We start from the raw sequence: 17,567 nt of genomic DNA, 5'->3' as shown, positions 1-17,567 counted from the left end.
CACCACCTGTGGGGCTGCGCTGCTGAAAACACATGTAGAATAACAGATCCCAGCAGCAAGCTCTAACATGTGTTCTGTCAGATTTATGCCAGAAGCAGCAGCAAAACCAGCTAGGTGAAGGAGTTACGCAGACTCTACAGCTGTAAAATGGTAAGAAATATTTATGTTCAAAATGCTTTTATTGAACTTTTATATGTAAATTACTTACATTTGAAAATAGCACATTAACTGTTGAACAGTTTGCAAATACTGAGACATTATCCACAGACCTATTTAATATTTCTAGATTTGATGTATTCTACCGTCCCTTCTTTTGCTTCTATATAAAAAGAATAAACATTTCAACATTTCCTGTGTTTTGCCTAAGAATTCCTTGTGTATTGGGTCTCCCCTAGTCGTATTGCTGTAGGATCCCCCCAGAAAAAGCCCATTAATTGTCACCCCTTTCTTCTTGTCCCATTTAGTCCAGTTCTAAATATCAGTATACATATTAAGAAGGAAAACCAAAGAAAGTAGAAAGAGAAAGCACAAAGAGGGTACAGTTGGAGGGATTAGGGAAGGAAAATGCCATGGGGGTCCATAAACCAAACTCATTCATTGGATTTCTCTGAATTTCCATACCCATTCACCTGAAGTCTCTCATGGAATTGATACACTCCTCAGCCAAGATGTGAGACAAGGGGAGTCTCGGAACTCTATCCAAACGGCCCAAGTGGCGTAGAATTTTGAGTATTCTGCTTCCATGTCGTTACATCTAAGCTCCTCCATATATTTCAAGGGGTCAATGGCCTCCAGTCACACTACTCTTGGGATTACAACACTCTGTCTCCAACACCTGAGGATAATCTGTCACATAGCCATAACAAAGTGCCTGAGCAGATCCTTTATGAGCTGAGAGATTGGACCCAGGGGAATAGACAAGAGCGCCAACTCCAGCGGAGTTAACTGCAATGACATACACCTCCAGCAGGTAAGAAATATTTAATATAGATGATTAGGAATGTTGTTTCATTTAAATTAGCAATCAAGTGAAGAAAAAATAAATGAAAGTGCAAAAGTGTCCATAGTGTTCTATGACAGGGTCCTAGGTAGAGCTAACTAGAGTCCCTATGGATGGTCTTTACCATTCCTCCTTTTACAAGCATTACAAGATAAACATCCTTGACCCAAATCAGCTTTCTTTAGGGGATTTGCCTAATTTATTTATTGATTTGAATAAGTATTTGCAAACAAGTGGTGAATGAGATTTCATGAACTCAAAGAAGTAGAAGCAAATTAACAGCGCATTGTATGGTAGTAGCGTCTAATGCATTTATGCACTTTACCTTTATGCATTTTACATTAAAGAAAGGGACTCGCCTGGTGCCAGAAGGTAAATCCCAGTGAAGGTATAACCCGCTAGCACCTATGGGTGCTGGTTCGCTGGTGACACTTAAATCCTGTCCTTATCCAGATGATCCGGAGAGACGTCAGGGAGAGTATGCCCACTGGTCCTCAGTGAGCATATGTATATGATGATGATTATCCGTTCAGTCGCATCCGACCCTCGGTCACTCCATGGATCAATGTTCTCCATGCATTCTTGTCTTTGACCGCTTCTTTCAATTCTGCGATTGACATGTTGGTGGTGGCCTTGATTGTATCTAGCCATCTTGTTCTTTGTCGTCCTGATCTTCTCCCCCCACTGACCTTGCCGAGCATCAGTACTGTTTCCAGTGAGTTAGCGCACATCATGTGGCCAAAAAGAGAGTCGCTGTTTGATGATTTTGCCCTCTAGTGATATTCTCGGTTTGACGCGATCTAACACTACCTTGTTCCTTGTCATGGAGGTCCAAGGTATCCGTAGCATTCTGCTCCAGCACCATAGCTCAAACGCATCAATTTTCCTTCCGTCTGTTTTTCTGAGCATCCAACTTTCGCAACCATACGTCGCTATGGGAAAGGCAATTGCATTGGCCAGTCTGGTTTTTGTTGCAATGCTAATATCCCTGCTTTTCCAGATCTTTTCCACTCCTTGCATTGCATTCCTACCAAGTGTAATCCGTCTCTTGATCTCGGGTCCAGATTGCCTGTTGCAATCAATTTTGGATCCAAGGTAGATGAAATTTTGGACCGTCTTGACTTCTTCGTTGTTAATTTTTATGCTCACTGTACTGATGCCTACCGTGGTCATGACTTTCGTTTTCTTGCTGTTGAGGTACAGTCCCATGCGTTCGCTTTCCCTTTTCACTCATTATATAAGGTATTCCAGGTCCCTTTCACTTTCTGCCAGCAGGGTGGTGGCATCCGCATATCGAAGGTTGTTGACATTTCTGCCACTGACTTTGACTCCGATTTCTAATTTGTCCAAATTGCATCGCCTCATGATCGTTTCTGCATACAGATTTAAAAGGACTGGCGATAGCATGCAGCCTTGCTGTATGCCTTTCTCGATTCCCAACCAATCCATGTTTCTATAAGCTGTCCTGACTGTTGCTTCTTGCTTGTTGTAAAGCGACCTTATAAGCTGTTGAATATGTTCTGGATGCCCATTTGCTTCAGACACTTCCAAAGCTTGTCATGTTCCACACAATCAAAAGCCTTGCTATAGTTGATAAAACACATGTACACGTCCTTATTATACTCTTGGGTCTTTTCCATGATCCAGCGCAGGTTCGTGGTTTGGTCTCTGGTGCCGCGTCCTTTGCGGAAGCCAGCTTGAACATCCGGTAGTTCCCATTCAACAATTGTCACAATGCGTTTTTGTATGATCTTTAGAAGAATTTTGCTCACATGAGGTATGAGGGCGATAGTGTGGTAATTGGAACATTCTTGAGCATCACCTTTTTTTGGAAGTGTGATGAAGACAGATCTTGCCCAGTGTTTGGGCCACGATTTGGAGCTCCAGATCTTTTGACATAGGTTGGTTAGGATCTTGACTGACACTGGTTTAAGCAGTTCGGCTGGTATGTGATCAACACCCGGAGCTTTCCTGTTTGGTAGTTGTTTCAGGGCCCATGTGACCTCTTCCTCCAGAATGCCCGGTTCTTGTTCTACTTGATGTACCTGATCCAACGGGTTGTCTGTTTGATTGCCTGCATACAGCTCTGCTGTATATTCTCACCACCTACGCTTGATTAGATGTATATATGTATATATTAAAATCCAAACTAAGGAGAAACAGATATTTTTGGTATAACTTACCGTAAAATCTCTTTCTTGTCGCGTTCATTGGGGGCCACAGCCTAGACCATGGGATATAGCCACTGCCCTAGGAGGCGACACTAAGCAAAAAAGTGTTAGCTCCTCCCCCCCTGGCTATATCCCCCCTGCAGGCACTCAGCTAATTAGTCTGTCTGCAAGCAGTAGGAAGCCAGTGGGAGTAAAATTATACATACTATGTTTTATACATACCAAAAAACATATTTTTGGCGCCATTTTCTGCCAAACCATGACCGAAGAACAGAAAGTTCCAGCAACTGCCTAAATAAACAAGGGGTGGGTGCTGTGGCCCCCAACGAACGCGACGAGAAAGAGATTTTACGTTATACCAAAAATATCTGTTTCTCGTCCGTATCATTGGGGGCCACAGCCTAGACCATGGGACGTCCACAAGCAGTCCCGAAAACAATATATTGGGTGGGCATTCAAAGTTCGGCTGTGCGGTCAACGACCGCCGCCTGCAAGATCTTCTGGCCAAGAGCGGCGTCCGATGATGCAACTGTGTGGACCTTATAAAATTTTGAGAACGTATGTAAGGAAGTCCAGGTGGCTGCCTTACACACCTGAAGGGCTGAGGCTCCGTGACGGACTGCCCAGGAAGCCCCTACCGCCCGTGTGGAGTGGGCCATCACCCGAAATGGCGGCGAGCGTCCTGAGGTGCGATACACCTCTGTTATCAGGGATCCTATCCATTTCGATAGGGTGACTTTTGAGGCTGCCAAGCCCCTTCGGGTCCCCTCCGGAATAACGAAGAGGGTGTCGGTCTTACGAAACTCCTTTGTTCTTTTCACATAGATCCTCAGCGCCCTTACTACGTCCAGGTGGTGCAGCATTTTTTCCTTTTTGTGTACTGGATCTGGACAAAAAGAAGGCAAGACAATTTCCTCATTAATGTGAAACTGCGAGACTACTTTTGGTAGAAACTCGGGTGATGGTCTTAGTACCACTTTGTCCTGGTGGAAGCTCATATATGGCGCCTGTATAGACAAAGCCGCCAGCTCCGAGACCCTACGGATTGACGTGATAGCGACGAGGAATACCACCTTCCAGGTCAGTAGTCGCATAGAAATTTCCCTCAGCGGCTCAAACGGCTGGTCCATCATAGTGTCTAACACGAGATTAAGGTCCCGAATTTGGACCGGGGGTTTAAACGGGGGCGTCGTATGGGCGACTCCTTGCAGAAATGTACGTACAGCCATCCTATTTGCAATTGGCTTTTGGAACAGTACCGTTAATGCCGACACCTGTCCCTTCAACGAACCTCCCCTCAATCCTACTTCGAGGCCTGATTGTAGGAATGCAAGAATTCTGGCCACCGAAAATTGCATCGGTTGTACCCGCCTCTCCTCACACCAGGTGAAGAAGCGCTTCCAGACTCGATAATAAATTGCAGATGAGGCCGTTTTTCTGGCCCGTATCATTGTCTGAATAACCTTCTCCAAATAACCTTTTCTCCTCAACACCTCGGTCTCAACGGCCAAGCCGTCAAATGTAGAGACTTGGAATTCGGGTGTAGAAAAGGTCCCTGGGATAGCAGGTCTCTTTGTTCCAGAAGATGCCACGGTGTGTCGAACAGCATTTCTATGATGGTCGCGTACCAGCTTCTTCTTGGCCAGTCTGGCGCTATTAGTATCGCTGGTCGCCCTTCCTGCTTGATTTTCCCTAGGATCCTCGGTATGAGAGGGATTGGTGGAAATATGTATAGGAGCTTGTACTCCCCCCACGAAATGGTCAGCGCATCCGTTGCCGCTGCTTGTGGATCCCGCACTCGGGACACAAATGGGCGTAATTTGTAGTTTAGTCGGGACGCCATGAGGTCCACGTCCGGCGTGCCCCATTTCAGGCATATCGTCCGAAAAACTTCTGGGTGCAGACCCCATTCGCCGGGATCTACCCTTTCCCGGCTTAGGTAATCCGCCACCCAGTTTTCTATTACGGGAATGTAGACTGCGGAAATCGAGCTCAGATGCTTCTCCGCCCACGTTAGTATGCCTGCTACCTCGCTCATTACTGACGCGCTCCGTGTTCCCCCTTGCTGGTTGACATAGGCCACCGCTGTGGTGTTGTCCGTCTGGACGCGTACATTTTTTCTCTTGAGGCTGGGCCCGAAGTGTCAGAGAGTCAGGTAGATGGCTCGCAACTCTAGGATGTTTATATGCAGCCTTGTCTCTCTTTGAGACCAAACTCCTTGAACAGACTGGTCCCCCAGTGTTCCACCCCAACCTGAAAGGCTGGCGTCCGTCGTCACTACTATCCAACGCCTTGGGCCCAAAGGCCGTCCCGCCTGAAGCCTCCCAGGTTCCAGCCACCACTTCAGTGACCCTTGGACTTGAGGGGTTATCTGGATTCGCTGTTCCAGGGTCAGCCGGGACCCGTTCCAGCGTGACAATATCCAGTGTTGTAACTTCCTTGACCGGAACTGGGCGAAGGGAACCGCCTCGAATGCTGCCACCATCTGGCCCAGGATAGCCATGCAGTGTCTGATGGTTAGCGGTTTCCCCTGCATTAGGGACCGGACCCCCTGCCGGAGCTTGTCTACCTTTGCTTGGGGTAGCAGGACCCGGTGCTGGCTGGTGTCGAATATCATGCCCAAAGACTCCAAACGTTGTGTCGGTATTAGGCACGACTTTTCGCGGTTCACTATCCAGCCGAATTCTTCTAGAATCTTCATCGTGACGTGTAGGCTTCTGATGTTGCCGCCCCACGATGGTGCCTTTATTAGTATATCGTCCACGTATGGAATGGCCGATATACCTTCCGCATGGAGTAGCGCCATCACTGCTGCTAGTACCTTCGTAAAAACTCTTGGGGAGGTAGACAGGCCGAATGGCAGCGCCGTAAATTGAAAATGCCTTCCCTGTGTTTTGAAACGAAGGAATTTTTGATGTGTCTCCCGAATCGGGATATGGAGATAAGCGTCCTTGATATCTATCGAGGACAGAAATTCCCCCGGCTGCATGGAGGTTATTACGGACTTGATTGACTCCATCCGGAAGTGTTTTGTTCTGATGAATTGATTCCAACCTCCTTAAATCCAGAACCGGCCTCACTCTGCCGTCCTTTTTGGGTACAAGAAAAAGATTCGAATAGAACCCTTGCCTCTCTTGCGCCCCCGGCACCGGTTTCACAACCCCCTGTGCCAGAATATTCTGCACTGCCTGCTGTAGGTTGGCTACTCCTTCCGGGGTGGTAGGCACTCTGGACCTGCAGAACGAATTCCGTGGGAGAGTTGTGAATTCGATTGCGTACCCGGATGTCACAATCTCCTTCACCCACTTGTCGCTCACGCGCCTCCCCCATGTCTCCCGAAATTTGGAGAGCCTGCCCCTCACCCTGGTGACACTGGGTGGGGGCAGCATCTCATGCCGCGTTCTTTGATCCCACCGTTTTAGATGTTCCGGGTCGGGATCGCCATGTTTGTCTTATTTTGAAAGAGGGGCCCCTCTTTGCGTCCGTCGGGGTTCTCGTAGACTGGGACCACTGTTCTGACCCTGGACGGGACGAAAAACCCCGAAAGGATCTAAAAAACGGTTTCCTTTTTAATGGAACCTTCTCCTTTCTTGCCGGCATTTGTGGTAATGACGTGCTCTTGCTGCTTGTGGCGTCCTTTATCATGTCATCCAGTTTAGGTCCAAATAGCCTGTTTCCTTCGAATGGCAATTTTGTTAGAGCCATCTTGGATGCTGTATCCGCTGACCAGCTTTTCAGCCAGAGAGTTCTCCTTGCCGCGACCGAAGCAGCGGATGCCCGGGCAACATACTTGGCTGCGTCTAGTTCTGCTGCGCATACAAACTTGTTTGCCTGTATGACGTTGTCTGTCAGTTCGAGCAACTCACTCGGTGGAGCGCCTGCTACAATGTCTCTCCGTAGCTATTTGGCCCAGGCTATGGACGCCTTACTGACCCATGCAGCCGCGAAAATCGGCTGCAAGGCAGTGCCTGTGGCTTGAAACACTGTTTTCGCCAACGTATCCAGCTTCCTGTCTTGAGGATTAGCCAGCGTTGCTACTTCGGCTGTTGGCAATGCTGTGGTTCTAGACAGTCGTGACACTGGCGGGTCGACTACCGGAGGTACCGCCCAACCCTTTTTCAGACCCCCTGGGAATGGGTATGTAATTTCCCAAGTCTTCCCGGGTTGCCTAAATTTTTTGTCCGGGTTCTGCCATTCCTTGTTAAGGACCTCCGAAAAATCCGGATGGTCTGGGAAGACCTGTCGTGATCTCTTCTGCCGTCTAAACGACACCGTGGAAGGAGCCGTCTCTACTGTTTCCTCTGTTACCTGGAGGGTTTCTCTTATGGATATTACCAGGCTGTCCATTAGACTGGCTAGGCGCGACACCTGTTCCTCGTCTAGCTCCAAAACCGACGAGCCTGCAGAGTGGTCGTAGTCTTCAGACCCACTGCACTCGCCTGCCGTTTGGGCCGTGTCCTGGGACGCCCATGAGCAAGACGCTCGAGGGGACTCATGGCGAGCCCGGGCCGGTCTCGCAGAATACCGGGACCGTGAGGAATGTCTTGATCTGTGGTAAGTATGCACGGACTCCCTGGACCCATACGAGCCATGAGAGTCTCTGGATAGTCTGGGCTTGGAGGATCTAGATCACCTCCTGGTGTGGCGCGATCTATGGGGAGTGTCCTCGCTGCTACGGGACCTCCTTCTCTTGTGTGCCCTCCCTCGTGTATATTCCGAGGAGGACGCGTCTGTGCTGGGCTCTAACCGGCGTAAAATCGCCGCAGAGGATGTGGCCAAGCCAGAAACTGCAGCGGCCAGGGACCTCGCCCATCGGGGTTCGGGCCCTGGCTCCACAGGGGCGGCGGGGGGCACCGGGGTCCCTGGAGCTGCGCGCGCCGCGGCACATCTAGCGCAGCGGGGGTCGACTTGACCGCAAGCAAACTTAACGCTGCAGGTAGTGCAAGCGTAATGCTTCACCCTCCCCTTGGCCGGGCTGGAACCCTCTGATCTAGGGTCAGACATGGCAAAAGAAAACAACTTCCAGGTAGTGGGTAAGCTACGTACAGTTACAGGAATGCCTGCAAGGGGGACGGGGAGGGGGAGGGGAAAACACTGCGAAGTGCTGCCTTGGGCAGGCTTACCCGGTCTAGCAGCTGTTTCCGCGGTTCCCCCGGTCCAGCTGGAGCCTCTGGTCCTGACGCTTGGATGCTGTCGGAAGTCGACGCGGGTCCACCACACGATCTCGCAGCGTTGGTGACCCGGCAGGTGCTGTGGCAGGGACTGCTGCGGCGTTGTTACAGCTGCTGGTGCCCGAGACAGGAGGTGCTGCTGCTGTCCGGGCGCTTTCTCCGTAGCAGAAAGGAAAACTGCAGGGCTGAATGGCTGGACGGCTGCTGTGCTCAGAGAGCTGCGCAGTGCTGGGCTCAGAAATGCAGTCAGACGAAGTGTCCAGCTGCTGAGAGCGGCCAGTCCTCTGTCTGGCTGCCCCTTTTAAACTTGCCGCGGTCGGAGGGGGCGTGGCCTGCCCCGGAAGCGCCCCCGCGACCCGGAAGTGACGATTTCCGGCCGTGACGACGGCGCTCCGCCCCCCGGCATCCTGCAACATGCCTCACTTCTATCCCTGCCTGGGAGAGCTGCCGCTGCTGTCCTGATGCTCCTTAAGGTAACCTGCGTCCGCTGCCGCCGCCAGTATGGAGTCCCAAACGGACTGTTGCCGCCGCCACCGCTGTCCGTATGGAGTCCCAAACGGAATGTTGCCACCGCCGCTGTCCGTATGGAGTCCCAAACGGAATGCTGCCGCCGCCGCTGTCCGTATGGAGTCCCAAGTGGGGTGTCTTGTCCGGGAGCCACAGCCTGTCCGCGCGTCGACCGCTCCAGCAGTGCTGCCCCCTATGCGTCACCGTCAGACAGTGCACTACTCTAGGGAGGGGGAGCCCTATGGCTGGCGGGTAACCGACTCAGATGCGCATTGCATGGTCGGGCCCCTTTTTCTTCACTGGGTGAGAAGCCGCAGTAGTGGTGGAGACACCCCCTGCCCGCGTCTCCCCCGGGAGGCCAGTAGAGCCAGGGAAAAGCCCCGACTCCCCGGATTCCCGCGAATAGCTCTTTCCACGTCTGCCTCCTAGCAGACACTAAGCTAAAGACTAATTAGCTGAGTGCCTGCAGGGGGGATTATAGCCAGGGGGAGGAGCTAACACTTTTTTGCTTAGTGTCGCCTCCTAGGGCAGTGGCTATATCCCATGGTCTAGGCTGTGGCCCCCAATGATACGGACGAGAAAATAAAAAACGATCCGCGCTCAATGGATTGGGAAAAAGATGGTCTTTGTAGCATATCCGCACAGCCGCAAAACTGCTGAATTTGCAGTGCAATGCAGTGCAAATGTGTTTGGGCAAAAAGCTGTTCTCACAGGATGGATTTTTTCTGCACTGCCGCAGTGCGGAAATGCAGCTGTGGCGTGGTTTTTCAAGATGCAGCATGTCAATTCTTTTGACTTTTTCGCGCTTTTTTGTCCATAGACCTCTATGGATGCAGCAAAATCCGCACCAAATTATGCTGCAAAAGTAAAAAAGCGCTGCGAAAAAAATCGCTTGCAGATTTTCCACGCCGAAAAAGCATGGAAAATACGCAAGACAAAAATAAACCTTTGAAGCGATTTTGCCGCAGAAGCAGTTCTTCTGTGGCAAGACCGCAACGGAAAAACCGCAGCAAAACGGCAACAAATCCGCCCTGTGTGAACCCAGCCTACGAGTTTCTTTAAAAAGTTGCAACGTGTTTCAGTGCAACCAAGCGCCTTTTTCAAGCAAAGCGTAGGTTCAATACAGGTAAGTATACATCCCTCTATCTAGATAGATATACAGACAGACAGACAGACAGACATGAACTTACTATTACATGGTTTATTACTCTGGATCAGGCGGCGGGTCGGTTGCCGTGACGTCATTTTCTGGGTTGTACATGGGGTGTAATCGGCGTCGGGCACGTGTCATTTAGGGTGGAACGCATTGTGCGGTTCATATTGATAAAGTTTCAACTGTTAGTGGAGCACAAAGTGCACTTCAAGGGTACGAGATGACATCACTGCAAAGACTGATAGCGCTCACTGCAGGAGATCAACTTTATTAACCATACAAAATCACTTTAAAACACAAGAACATACTCAAGGAAATAGTGTTTCCTATATATCAAGGAAAGACATTATTTGAGGTATATAAGGATATTGGGCAAATCTTCTATGCAAAAACATTTTTACGTTTAATTTGATTATATATTCTTATCATGGGTGAATATTTGAGATGCACTCTATTGTTTTCAATATTCCAGAAAGACAATGTTTCCATATATACTGATATTATCATAAATATCTGCATTCTAGAGAATTTTTTATTGATATAGTCAATTTCTCAGATATAAAACAGAATTCAAAAATATAAAAAATATAAAAATATATGTATTTTTCAAAATTCATTAAAAGCAGACAGGGAGTGGCGGGGAGGAACGGAGGGGAGATCTTGATCTCTCTTTCCCCCCCCCCAGCCGGCTCTCCACCCCCCCCCCCCCCCCCCCGCTCTGCCCCGCAACTCACCTATCACCCGCGCCGGCAGCCGAATCTTTACAGACAAGCGGGAGGATACTCGGCTAAGGCACTACTCATCTCTAATAATTTATATTATATTGTGTAAACGGTGTAACATCTAAAAAAGATTATATATAATAACAAAAAAAAAGGTTTTCATTTGTTGTAAAATAAAAAGAATTAGTTGTTTTAATCTGTAAATACTAATGGGCAAAACATGTCCAGCTGATATTTTGAGAACCTTATTGCTGTTTTATATCGTAATGGTGATTAGAGTTGAGCGAGCATACTCTGCCGAGATTGAGCATTAGCATACTCGATGGTGCTCGTTACTCGAACGAGCATCAAGCCTTTTTGGCTGGCAGGCTGGCTGGCGAAAGAGAATGCTCTAGTCTCTCATTGTAGTCAATTGGGTTCGTTATCCCATTGTAGTCAATGGGGTTTGTTACTCGAGTAGAGCTCTTGAATTTTACGAAAAGCTCGACTCGAATAACGCGGATTCGAGTATTTGGGTGCTCGGTCATCTCTAATGGTGATTATTAGCAGAATGGTAAGATACAATCAAGGCCACCACGAACATGTCAATCACAGAATTAAAAAAAGCGGTGAAAGGAATGAAAAGAGAACATTGATCCATGGAGTGACCGAGGGTCGGATGTGTCTGAACGGATAATCATCATCAAGATAATGTTGGCGCTATACAAATAAAGTTTATTATTATTATTATTATTAAGATAAGAGACATTAGACCACATAGAATTACATCGTCACCTACCTCTGTTTAGCTGCCGTCCAAGATTCCTCACACACGGTGTCCTTGGAGGTCTCACCACAGCAGGAGTAGGAGCCATTTGTGTAGGTCCCAGGGTGATCCATGGATGATGTAAGGGCTGAAGATACTGAGAAAGCCGTCAGAGGACATAACATAGACTGCGGTGACTTCTGTACACAGTCGCTGTTCTCCTGGACTGTATGACCATATCCAAGAAAATGGGAAACCTCATGGATGATTGTACATTGTTGGGATTTAGATTCCGGATCCATTTTCCAGAACAGTGCACATAGATAGATGGTTCTGTCGTCAGATCCGGGATATACATAAGCATTGTTTTTATCATCATGTTCAGGGTCTGTATTTTTTACAAAAGTTACCTTCTCTAGTTCCCGGATCAGCTGCTTCACCAGATCTGTGGTGATAAGTGGCCAATCAGAAGTCATCTTCTTATCTCCAAACTCCTTGGGGTCTTCCACAAGGAGACTTTTCTTTTTCTTCAGAGCATCAGATAGGATTCGTAGGGTCCGCTCTTTAGCTTCATTGGCTTGTAGACTTTCATCTTCACTCAGCAAACATGGAATATTCATAGTGCCTTCTTTAACTTCATTGGTCTTTATTTTCAACTCATCTTCCTCAAATAATGTCCTAAAAAGCGAGAACATTGTCCACCCTTCAGATGATGTCCCTCACACAGTATCTTCTGTCGCCTACTTTCTGTATTGTGGATAAGGAAGCAGAAAGTCCCTGCGCTGCTTTCACTTTCATAGTCATACAAAGCACACAGATTTTTACTCCTGTACTGTTTTCCCAGAAAAGGCGTCCCAATTGCACATAGTTGGTCACAGACTCCATTTACCAGCAGCAGTCACATGGTTATGAGAAATACTTGTATGGTACTTTAGAATTTTATGTTGTTTCGCTTCAACTTCACTTAGCAGATCCGATCTCTTGTCATCTGAATGTAGTTCCAATAATTACTGATTCTACTTTGTGTTTGCCAAAAAACTTTTCTAGCTTTGTGTATGTTTTGCTCTATAGGGGAGTTTAACAACCACTTAAGATAATATTAAGTGTATTAAGTGTCCTGGTATTTACAAGCCATTCTCTGAAAAACCCATGTGAGCCCATTTACACTGACAGATGATCGCTCAAAAGTCGCTCAAATGACAGTTTGAGTGACAGTTTTGAGAGATCATCTTTGCATAGTATATAGTAGCTAAGTAGCTACTTAAAAGCTATGCAGGCGGCGCAGGACACTATAGACTATAGTAGCTAAGTAGCTACTTGAGAGCTATCGCTTGGCGAACAATACAGCTGTTCTGCATAAGCAAACAGCTGTTTTGTTCTCTGCGATTACAGCTCACGTCCCACTGTGAACTACCAGCAGGACACGAGCTGAAAGAATCTTATCAGTGCTGCCGACTGTGATAACAACCTGCACCGCTGATATGAGTTCATTGCTCAATTGAACAAAACTAGAATTGAGTGAGGAACGACTCGTGCACGAAGTCCATGCATTTAGACCCAATGATTCTTGTTCAAAAGACGGCTTTGAGTGAATTTTCAGCGAGAATCATTGGGTCAAAATGGGCCTTAACACAGAGTCACTCTGAGCTAAACAGTCAATAAAACACTCCAGAAGGGATCTCAACTTCTACTTGGAATTTCTATACAAGCTGAGGATCTCTTGGACTATATGAACTCTCACCCTCAGTGCGCAGTCCTATCCTGAGGATAAACAGGTGGTCCTTCGGTGACACTGCTACAGTTAATTGTAATTATTACTTTTGAATTCTGTATTTGTTATGTTATAACTTTAAAATTATTAAAAGGATTAAAACATAAAAATAAAAGCTGTCCAGGAAACAATAGAGCAACGCAGGTACCAAGGACTGGAGATGACTCAGTTATTAGTGTGCTGTATTGATGGGTAGGGCACTGCACTCACCGCAGCAGTGTCTTTTAGCTGCCATGTATATGTGTATGTATGCAGATACACAGCAGCCTATCAATTACTACTAACAGAAGTCGGGGCAGCATCAATGAGTCTGCGGTATTCTTTGAGATTTGCTATTTGCCAAATGGCACAATACTTGTTTGTGTGATTTGGTCTAATAGGAGAGCGGACCTGTCACAATACTATGCTGCTCTTAAATGGAAAAGCACAGAATAGGGACAGATCTGTGTCCGCAAAAGTATAATGTACTGCAGCACTGAAGTGTTGCAGTATATTGTATGAGCGATCAAACTATTGCAAGTTCAAGTTCCCTATGCGGACTAAAGAAAGAAAAAGAAAAAAAATAAGCTAAATAAGGATTTGGTACAGAATAAAAATATTAAAGATTTAAAAAAAATGAAAAAAAAAAACCTTTTGCCATTAGCATAAAAACATATGATCTGATCTATTAAAATAGTGTGCATTATTTCTCCTGCACTGTGAATATCACTGGGAAAAAACAGTATGCCAGAATAGCATATTTTTGGTCACTCTATCTCCAAGAAAAAGTATTATGTTCTCCAAAATGGTACCAATAGAAAGTACAGATCATCCTGCACAAAAACAAGCCCTCACGAAACCCAGTTGGTGGCAAATGAAAATGTCACGGGGATCAGAAGATGGAAACAGAAAGCATTTTTTTTTATTTTCAAGTAGTACGACAAATGTAAAAAAAATCATATAAATTTGGTATTGTTGTCATCGTACTGAGCCACAGAAAAAAAGTTACCATATCTTTTTTGAGGCATCCTGTATGGTGTAAAAACAAGATTCCAGTCAAAATGGCGCAATTGCATTTCTTACATCCCCCCCCCCCCCCCCTCCCCACACACATATATAAATGTTTAATAGTTTTTTGTACAGTGTATGATACATTAAATAGTATCCTTGAAAAATAAAACTCTGGCCGCAAATAACAAGCCCTCCTGTGGCTATGTCGAGCAGACCACACACTCCACAGGAGTCCAGTATAATTGCTACCATTTTCCAACTGGTAAGTGGCGGGCCTATCGGAACGCTAAGGCCTCAGATGGGACATTATTGCCACGATGGAGATGGTGTGATGATGTCACTGCATACATTGGGCCGGAAGAGGACTCTGCGTTCATCAGGATTGGGTATTTTTCTTTTTACTTTTGCATAAGTTTCTGTCTGGGGCACTATTGTTTGTAAGGGGCCACTTGTGGATACTATTTCTTCTATTTGGACACTCGAAGGCATTATGACCATCAAAGGGGCACAACAGTGGGCATTATTACTACTGTGTTTCACTGAAAATAAGACTAACCCTGATTTTCGGGGTGGTGGGGGGAGGTCTTGAACTATAAACCCTTCTATGAAAATAAGCCCTAGCTACACTACATGAAGAAATACCATGGCCTCAGCCAATCACATTCATTAAATGGCTGTGATTGGCTCATCAAGCACCAGCTATGATTGGCTGAGGAAACGGTCCTGAGCTAATCACAGCAATCTCTTGCGGGAGCTGGGGTATTCAACCCATGTTACCAGGAAGAGAATGTTCTGTCACTGCTGAGGGAGACACGGAAGACTGCCGAAGCACCTGGAGAGCAGCGAGAGGGAGCGGGATGCCGCCTGCTAGGTAAATATTAAGATACCCCCCAAAAATAAGACAATGTGCCTCTTTTAGGGCCAAAATTAATATAAGACAGTGTCTTATTTTCAGGGAAACGCAGTATGTAGGGACACAATGTGGATGTTGTTTGTCTGTGAGGCATGAAGAGGAGCACTAGTACTGTGTGGGCCACTGAGACAATCAGTGTTACTCTGTGGGGTACAACAGACATATTGCTGTTTGGGTTACAATATGGGGCACTATTGTTTTCAGGGTTGCTGTCTTTATGGCACTATATTTTGGGGGTAATTAAAGTTCTGACATTATTTCTGAAGTGCAGCATTTGGAGCAGCAATAGGCATAGAACTGTGGGTGGTAGCACAATGGGGAGATCTTGTAGGCTGGAAGAAGGTTTGAAGGCGCTAGAAGGCAAAGATGTCTGTGCTGCAAAGTTTCCAAACTAAAGTCATGGCTGGAAGAAGTCCTCTATTCCTGGCAAAGACGGGAACAGTGAACTATAGTCAGAAAGGACAACCTGCAAGTCACTTATACAGCCTGCAGAGTGTCTGTGTAGAATGCATCTCTCCTTCCTGTGAATGGCCGGCGTGTTAACATGTGGACACACCGAGTCAAAAGCCGACAATACGGCAGCAATCCTTGGTTTGTTTAATACTCCCGACACTTTCTGGTAGGTTTGGTGAAGTCATTAGTGAATTTTATTGTACTTCAACTGACTACTATGCTTGCGCTATGTGTAGTTTATACTTGGACATTATTTCTGTCTCTTTTTCTTGACTGATGGTACCATGATACTGGTGGATGAAATGCAACAGAAATTAGGGCCAAAATAGTGTGTTTAGGTATTTAAAGAGACAGGCTCCGGATGGGGTTATCCTTTTCAGGACGGGTAACCCATGGTAGGAAGTAGGGTTTTGGTAGCTTTCCACACATAGGGTATGATAGGGGCAGACTTTAGGGGCCAGGGATTCATACAAGCCAACTCCGCTCTGCGTCATCTCGATACAACAGCTGCAAGAGTAACGGTTTATGGTGATCATCCGCGTTTATCTCTGTGAATCTCTTCATGTGTGTCATTCCAGGAGGGATGCTTTGACTGTATTTGTATTTCTGACAGATGCATGCTGGTTTATGTTGGTTCTCTTTTATTTTCATATCTAATAAATGTTACATTTTAGGGCTCACTTGCTGCTGCGATTTAGATTTTGAAGGATAAACATTGAACCTGGTTACTTCAGCTGCTTTTCTTGGCCCCTGTTGCCGTTTGTTCTGGAAGAAATCATCATGGAGAACCAAGGCCGGATGGGAAAGTGAACAGCTCCACCCAGAGAAGATGTCACCTCTGATCACTGCATTGTAGGCTGTATTTACATGGGCGATATTAACGTGTAAGTTGTGTGACTGCGAGACACACAGAACCCAGGTGTTGAACTACCCCATTATTTTCAAAGGGTTAATTTACACGAGCAATTGTTCGTTTGCACTGGTAGTGTGTGATCGAAAAATCACAGCCTGTCCTATTTTTGGGCAACTCTGCTGCAAGAGTTGATCATTATTTCCTATGGGTGCATTTAAAAAGAAAAAAAAAAAAATCACATTACATTCACATGGCATGCGATTTGCATGCAAGCACAATTCGTTTTTTTCCATTCCAGCTACCGGAATAACATCGGTTTGGTTTTGTATTTCCCAAGGGGGGGAAACCACTTTTAGGCCTCATGTCCACGGGGAAATGTTTATTTTAAATCCGCAGCATTTTTCCCGTACGAGGATCCGCGCGCCCATAGCGATGCATTGTACACCTGCAGGTAGTTAAATACCTGCGGATGTCATTTTTCCCGTCAGGCGCGGATCCGCGTGCGGGAAAAAAAAAAAGGACATGCTCCATTTTCGTGACCTAAAATCAGAATAAACTCACCTGCTCCGGATGATGCGGATCTTCCTTCATGGCCGGATCTTCTTTCTTCGGCCCGGCGGATGTGCCGGGTGGGGTGCATGCACGCGGTACGCCGCCAGCGTGCTGAGCACATCCGCCGGGCCGAAGAAAGAAGATCCGGCCGCGAAGGAAGGAAGATCCGCATCGTCCGGAGCAGGTGAGTTTATTCTGATTTTTAGCCTCATGTCCGCGGGGCAGGAGGGACCCGCTACAAATTCTACATGAAGAATCCGCGGCGGGCCTGATTTTCCCCGTGGACATGAGGCCTTAGGGTCTCCGGTGACAAGACCATTCATCTAATCACCACAACTCTCATCATCTACAGATCTGCTTGAGATGGAACTGCATGCTAACTTTTGCATACCTTCTGCTAGGGGCAGGATTTTATTTATTTTTTTACAAACAGTATTTAATATTTGTATTTTTAAGCAGGAGTCGGTACTTTTCTACCGCCTCCATGGCTTTGCTTCCTCCACCTTTCAAACAAAGCATTTTTTGGCTCCACGACTGTTGTCCCTCCAGCACCGCAGACAATTTCT

This window comes from Eleutherodactylus coqui, chromosome 8, assembly GCF_035609145.1.
Source record: "Eleutherodactylus coqui strain aEleCoq1 chromosome 8, aEleCoq1.hap1, whole genome shotgun sequence".
Taxonomy (NCBI): domain Eukaryota; kingdom Metazoa; phylum Chordata; class Amphibia; order Anura; family Eleutherodactylidae; genus Eleutherodactylus; species Eleutherodactylus coqui.
The sequence above is the reverse complement of the archived record's forward strand: the minus strand, read 5'-3'. Positions refer to the sequence as shown.